Genomic DNA, 7,487 nt, shown 5'->3' with positions numbered 1-7,487 from the left:
TGAAATACTTTTGGCATATTCTTGAAGCTGTATCAATTTCATCTGAGAAATAACTATCCTCATCTATAAAATCACTAAAGACCTGCTTTAGGATGGAAAGAATTGTTGTTCAAGCATTTCACAGTAACATTCATCTGCATTTCACTGAAAGCATTTAATATCCAAAATAATGCATAAATTAGAGAAACTACATATGAGTATAACTTTCCACAAAAGATTATCATATAAATGACACACTCTAGTGCAAGCTGGAATGAACAGACGGATAGGTATAGACCTCTCTACTATCCAGGATCAAAATATGCTGCCCAAAAGGCATCCTTGTACGAGATTTAATCCATAAGTTCCTTGAGAAAACTCTCTTCCTCTTTGTTTAGAAGGTACCAACACAGAGAGACATCGTGCCTAGCTTTGCATAAAGGTGCGGACGAAGTCAACATATCTCCCTTCATAGAAGAGTTGCAGCTCAAATTTCCTGAATGCAGTATCTGCAAAGACAACAAGAGCTTATGCACGCTAGATAATGAACAAACTTCAGTATCTCGTACATTCTCAAATCATTTATGTGAAGAAATGGACCTCGAGCTTAACTTAACCTCAACGCTAGCTCCCGAGGTGAGGATTGTCCAAAACCATATAGGACCAAATACCTCATCCAAACCGATGCGGGAAATCTAACAACCACCCCCCCCCCCCCACCCCCGGGCACTAACATGGGAGTTCAACATCGGCTAAACCAAGAATTGTAGATTTGATATCAGTCTCTATAAAATAGCTTAGATTAGGTAGATATTAGTCTATTATTTTCCCTTTTTCCTTTTAAACAAGAAGAGACATAGCTAGACGGAAAATTTTTAAGTTTTCTTTCCCTATGACCATTATAATGGGTATATGATATATTGAGATGGTTACCTTTGACGTCTCCCATAGGCTAGAGAGTTCAGTACAAGACAAGAGAATAACCATCTCAGAGATGGACCATCCACTGAATCAACTTCTCCGACTCAATGCACCTCAAATGATACTTCCAATTCAATAAACAAAGTACTTGAGAAATCATAATGTGCTGCATCAAGCAGCCATAATAAAACTAAACTACCAAGCGTCTGAAACAATTCTGCAAAAAAAAAAAAGAACTCCAATAAGAACAGATGATGACTTATTGCTATGCTTTCATCATTTTTAAATAACAGAAGTGGATGTAATCCTTCTAAGGAAACGAATTCAACAGCTTCAAATAAAGTGTCTGATCACAATTGCATTACAAGAAAAAAATGCCAAAGCAACCTTTTCTTGAACTCCTACCACTGCTCCCCACCCCACAAAAAAAAACTTTTATTAAGAATGAAGGGAAATATAGCATAAACACAGAAAAATTGAGATACAAGACTTCAAAGAAGAGCAGCTACTTCATTCATCCCAAAAACTTTAGTCTTGCAGCTGGTAGAAGAGAAGCTAAGGTTATGAAAAGAATAGGAAGTAGCAAAAAGAAAGAGAGAAGATAAAGAGTATAACCTGATACTGATAGAGCTATTCAGCAATAAAGAAGAAGAAGAGAAACATATGTAAAGTGCCCCTGTTATCTAGTACTGCCTCGGACAGCAAGAACGGCTACTTCTGGTTCTTGAAAGATAAGGAGCCAGTCCTTCCTTATTTCCTGTGGGGTTTTCAATTTCTCTTTTATTTTATTTCTTCTCCTTTAAAAATAAAACAAATAAAAACAGAGGAGAAAAGTGTAAATTGCAACCTAGTTGTTATCTGTTCTTGCTTTAATGAGAAACCAAGTAGTACCAGTAATTGCTTTTTTTGTTTGTAAGATATACTTACTTTGTTTTGTTTTGAACAATAGAATTTCAAAAAGTCTTAGATGCACGTAACTTTGATGATTCTTTTTTCGTCTGTTTATTGAAGACTTTAAGCTAAAAAGCAAGACAAAAAGAATGCTTCTGAACCTTTGTCTCAATTGATTAAAGATTTTAATCAAGAAAAAGAAGATATTTGTTCTAAAAAATCTAACAAAAATAGGAGTATGTTTATGTATTATAGATTTCATTTGTAAATTAAATTTATAAGGAATCTTAAGACGATTGGCGGAGCGGATTCTTAGAGAGATTCAGTCTAGCCCCATGACTAAAAATCGCTTTTTTATTAATAGCCCAAAATAGGATGCGTTTTTTTTTATATATATATATATATTCCTATTTCGTTTTTATATAAACGAAATAAAAAAAATATTTTTCTATTTCGTTTTTATATAAATGAAATACAAAAAAAAAATCCTATTTCGTTGGAATATAAACGAAATGCAAAAAAATAAATTATTTTCCTATTTCGTTTTTATATAAACGAAATACAAAAAAAAATTATCCTATTTCGTTCATATACCAACGAAATACAAAATATATATATATTTTTTCCTATTTTGTTTTTATATAAACGAAATAAAAAAAATTATTTTCCTATTTCGTTTTTTGATAAACGAAATACAAAAAAAAAAAAAAATTAATTTGTTACATTTCGCTACAAATGTAGCGAAATGCAACAATATCCGGACCGGAACAGTATTGATTTTGGGTATTTCGTTGGATAACGAAATACCCATTTTGGTATAAAAAAACGCATCCTATTTCAGCCTATTAGCTCCAAAACAAGTCATTTTGAGGGCGCGGACTCGGGTTGAAAATATGAAAAAGAAGTAGGCAACGCCAAGAAGCGAAGAGGATCAACGTTGTAGATAAAAAATAATTTTAACCATGTATAAACAATGCAACTTTCCTCCGCTTAGGCCATAACATGTTCTACTAATCATAAAAGTACCAAGGGTAGTGCCGTAGTTGCCTACTTCTTGTTTAACTTATCAATACATAAGAACTCCTTAGCCTCTTTTTACAAAACGTGCTTCGCGTAGCCTCAATCAAACTCAAGAATTAAGGGTGGCTTCGCGTAGCTACAATCAAACTCAAGAATTAAGGGTGTTCTATGTGATTTTAGGAACTAGAGAAAACGTGAATATAATCTTGAAAAATGAGAGAGGAAAATGTAATTACTAAGAGACAGAAAGAGCCGCAAAATGGACAACCTTACAAAATGGATATCCAAGATTTATTACACCGATATTTATAAAAATTGACACAAAGGGATAAGTAAACTCCACGGAATGATGCTACATTCTATAAACGAACCATTTAACTTATCATTTGGTTTCTGTACTGTCTACTATATATTGACTGGCACAAAATGTATCTGATTCCATGAATCCCGGATAATCTAACGAAATTTGTGGGACTTGAGAGACTCGAAGCGAGCAGCAAGGGTGTCATAGTCAGGCAATTTGGGATGAACCCGAGGTACTTGAGGTGCAGGCCGGTTGGGGGCTCGGTTGGTTCTTTTCATGGTTTCTTCAGTTTCCATCTCTTCATCACCATCTGATTCATCAAACTTGATACCTGAATGTGCTGATGGAACATCGTAGCTGTGTCTTCTATAGAACTTTCCGCCATCATTATCATTAGGTGGGCTGTGTTGATATGTGATACCACGACCGAGGGGGATCTTCCATCTCAATTTCCTCATCGTAATCTGAATCATCATACTTCACATTGGATTTTGAAGATGGAACATTATAGCTATGTCTCCTATTGAACTTCTCTGATCTTTTCATATCTAATGGCATCTCTTCACCAGCAGAACCATGAGAATTTTCAGAATTCCTCATGTCCTTACTACTCCAGTGCCTATCGTACAGATCAACTATAGACAGAGAAGGAGGTGGTGCCCCGTCATTTCGCGAGAGCTTGGGGGCAGGAGCACCAGAAATGAAAGGCATAGAGTTATGATCACCAGTTGTATTATTCATAGAGTTATGATAACCAGCAGTAGATGCTTTTGCATCTTTACTGGCCAGATATGCAGCTGCTTCAGCAGCCGCAATTGCTTGCTTGGCAGATTCAGCAGCTGCTTTGGCAGCTGAAGCTGGGTCATCAAATTTGGCAACTTTTGATTCTCCGTCTTCTGAAGCCCTGTTAGTTATTGACATCAGCCAAGTCAAAGCCTTTTTATTTTTCTCAGAACAAGAAAAACAAAATCATAGTTTTTTGCAGTAAGGGGGGGAAAACAGACTTTAACTTATGAATACCTCGGAGGCTCAGCAGGTTGCTTTGAGGTCGGCTTCAGGGGTAAGCTAGTTGCACTTACAAAGCCATTTGGTCCTTCCTGCTCAAAGAGAATAGATACTAGTTAGATGGTCATCGAACATGTTTGGCATCATACATGGATATAGATGGATTTTGAAAGAAAGACGCACTATACGCTCTTCTGGTGGCTTGATAAGCTCCGTCTCCGATTCTGCAGTGTCCCATTCAACTTGGTATTCCTTGGCTATTTCTTTCATGATCTTTAGTTTGACCCAATTGACCACTTGGAGTTTTCACAGAGAGCTTTCGATGAGCTGTAACAACATTCCCAAATTTCGTTTAGGCCCTCCTCCGCAGCACACGAAATAGATTTATTTATTACTGTAAAGAAAGCAATAACTTTTTAGAAGAAGAAATATGAGTACCATTCGATTTACACCAGCATCGGGTCGTAGATCAGTGGCCGCTGAAACAAAATCTTTACCATATTTCTTCTCAAAAATATCTTTAATTCCCATTAATTCTGGGATATCTGAGCACCGGGGGGCTGCAAAAATCAAACTTGCTATACCCTCTTTCAGATCAGCTGGACATTGCCTGCAACAGGAAGATCAATAGAAACAAGGGTATCTGTGAGCTTTGTCCTGTAATCTTAAATTAAACTCTTGAAAAAGATAATGAAACTTGAGACACCTTACCTTTGCTTCGCAATAATAGGAAGTCTAGCCACAATAAGTTCACAGAAGAGTTCGAGGAACTCATTTGCTTGCAATATATTTTGTTCTCTTATCACATGTTCAACCTATTAAAAAATGAAGCATGTGAATGTTCTTTCCAAATGATTAGCAGAAGGAGTCAGCATTGGGCAACAACTTCTTGAGAAGGATCATAAACGAAAGAAATAAGAAGATTCTGCTTTAACTTGAAAAAAGAAGATAAATTCTAAAAATACAAATTGGATATCAAAATAGAAGTAGTTTATTGAGATCTACCATTATAGATGTGAAAGATAACATTCAGCTCGAAAAATAAGCACACGATGCATTTCTACCCTCTCATATTGCATAATATTATGAGTCTTCATAGGAAATTTCAAGATCACCCAACAGAACAAACTTATAATTGGATTTTTGAAACACTTTGCATTAAATAAAATAGCTCTTTACTATTGCGTTGATTAGGCTAATATATAGACAAAAAACCAGAAAGTTCTGATTGCACAGTTTGGTCTGAAATATTAACATAGACATGTCCTGTAAAGCAGGAGATGCTAACACTGAGAGGAGGGGGGGGGGGGGGGAGATGGGGAATTCAGTAGTTTTTAGCAAAATCCCCACATAATTTTAAAGTAAACAAAGTGTTTGCAGAACGAGAAAGAGCATATAAATACAGTCAAACTAATTCAACAAGATCTACTCAATCACATTCTGCAAGTTTTGGTGAGAACATCTGCTAAAGAAAACCTCTCTATAGAAACCCTGTAATCTTTTAGAAAAGCAAATCTATGTTTCACACTAAATGATCCACATTCATTACTAACTTCCGAGGCATGATATAGCAAAATCACCCATTCTATGACTACTCAAAGAAATTACCAATAAAGCTAATTCGAGGTTACATACAAATCTCCTCTCTTGAGCCGAGGGTCTTTCGGAAACAGCCACCCTACCTTTCAAGGTGGGGGTTAGGTCTGCGTACACTCTACCCTCCCCAGACCCCCACATGGTGGGATTATACTGGGCTTGTTGTTGTTGAGGTTACATACAAATCATTCCGATTAATCAATCAATCAACTAAAGCCTCATACACAAATCAGAGGTTATATACGAACAAGAAGAGAGAGAACATGGAATTCAGAAATGGAAAATAAGCACATAATGCATTTCTGCCCTCTCATATTGCATAATATAATGGGTCTTTTTAAGCAACTTCAGGATTACCCAACAGAACAAAAATATATTGGAATTTGAATACGCTTTGCTATCACATTGATAAGTCTAATCTGTAGTCAATACCAGAAAGTTCTGAACTTCTGATAGCAGAGCCGCAGAGGTACATCGGTCTGAAAGATTAATGTAGACATATCCAGTATAGCAGGAGATACTAAAGCTAGGAGGAGAAGGGGGAATTCAGTAGTTCAATCCCATGTTAAAAATTAAGAAGAGAATAAAGTTTTAACAAAATCCTATGGTTTTAAAGTAAACAAAGGAAGAGCACAAATACAGTCAAGCTAATTCAACAGGATTTACCCAATCACATTCTCCAAGTTTTGATGAGAAGCACCAAAAATATCACAAGAAAGAAGTCATCTGCTAAAAAATTATACGTAGAAACCCTATAATATTTTAGAAAAGCAAAAAATTTCTGTTTCAAGCTAAATGATCCATAAGGGTTTCATTAATAATTCTAAGCAGAACTACACAGCTAACCACTGGGACTAACATCGCAGGCTAATCCAGGGATTCAAATTTTAGGGTTCAACCTTAAGATTTTTAGTATTGAACTCATAATATTTTTAAAGTTATGGGTTCGTATGCCACTATTTGTTAGAATTTTAATAATTTTTTTAACACATAAATTTATACTCCGAGTCGAAAGTTAGGGGTTCAATTGAACATAATGCATTTTTTGCCCTCCCAGGCATGATATAGCAAATCCCCCATTCTACAACTACTCAAAGAAACTACCAAATAAAGCCCAATCCAAGGTTACATACAAATCATTTGATTAATCAACTAAACCTCAATATTGAATCATAGGTCACATACGAACAAGAACAAAAAAGATGGAATTGAGGAAATGGAAAAAGTACCCGAATACGAGCAGTAGCATCTTGACGAGACTCAAAGAAGCATAGCAATGTCTCTCCTCATTTGCCTCACAACCACCTCCTCTTGTTCCTAAGCAACTTTATCCTGGCCACAGTCATCTTCGCCATTGTCTTGCTGCATAACCACACACACAAAAAATCGGTAAAAAGTTACAGTAAACTTGATTTTCTTAAAAAGCAAATTGAGGGGGCATTGGGAAATTCACCATTTAGAAGAATTGAAGGTTCTGCAAAGAGAGATAAACCCATCTTCATAGCTTTCTTGCAGTGCTTTGTGGCAGCATTTGCTACTGTCATTTTAGGGAGAGTAGAGCAATGAGAAGAGTGTGTGTGTGTGAGAATGGTGGAATGGTGGTAGTGAAGAAGAGACAGAGAGTTGTTTGTGTAACGGTCGTTTGGGATGAAAAGAAAATATGATTAGTATCAAGGGATGACGTGGTGGTTCTTGAGGGGCCCAACGACGACAATGGACAAAAGAGCCGTTATTTTATTGACGACTTGGTGTTTCGTTTGTAGGGTTCTTA

The 7,487-nt window shown here is 36.2% G+C and overlaps 1 pseudogene; it reads right to left on the bottom strand.

The window, feature by feature from the left end:
• Window positions 1-4,105: 4,105 nt before the first annotated feature.
• Window positions 4,106-7,421, bottom strand: LOC132046371 (uncharacterized; annotated as a pseudogene).
• Window positions 7,422-7,487: the final 66 nt, after the last annotated feature.

The sequence above is a fragment of the Lycium ferocissimum genome, chromosome 2 (genome assembly GCF_029784015.1).
Source record: "Lycium ferocissimum isolate CSIRO_LF1 chromosome 2, AGI_CSIRO_Lferr_CH_V1, whole genome shotgun sequence".
NCBI classification, from domain to species: domain Eukaryota; kingdom Viridiplantae; phylum Streptophyta; class Magnoliopsida; order Solanales; family Solanaceae; genus Lycium; species Lycium ferocissimum.
This window is presented reverse-complemented; position numbering and strand designations above follow the sequence as displayed.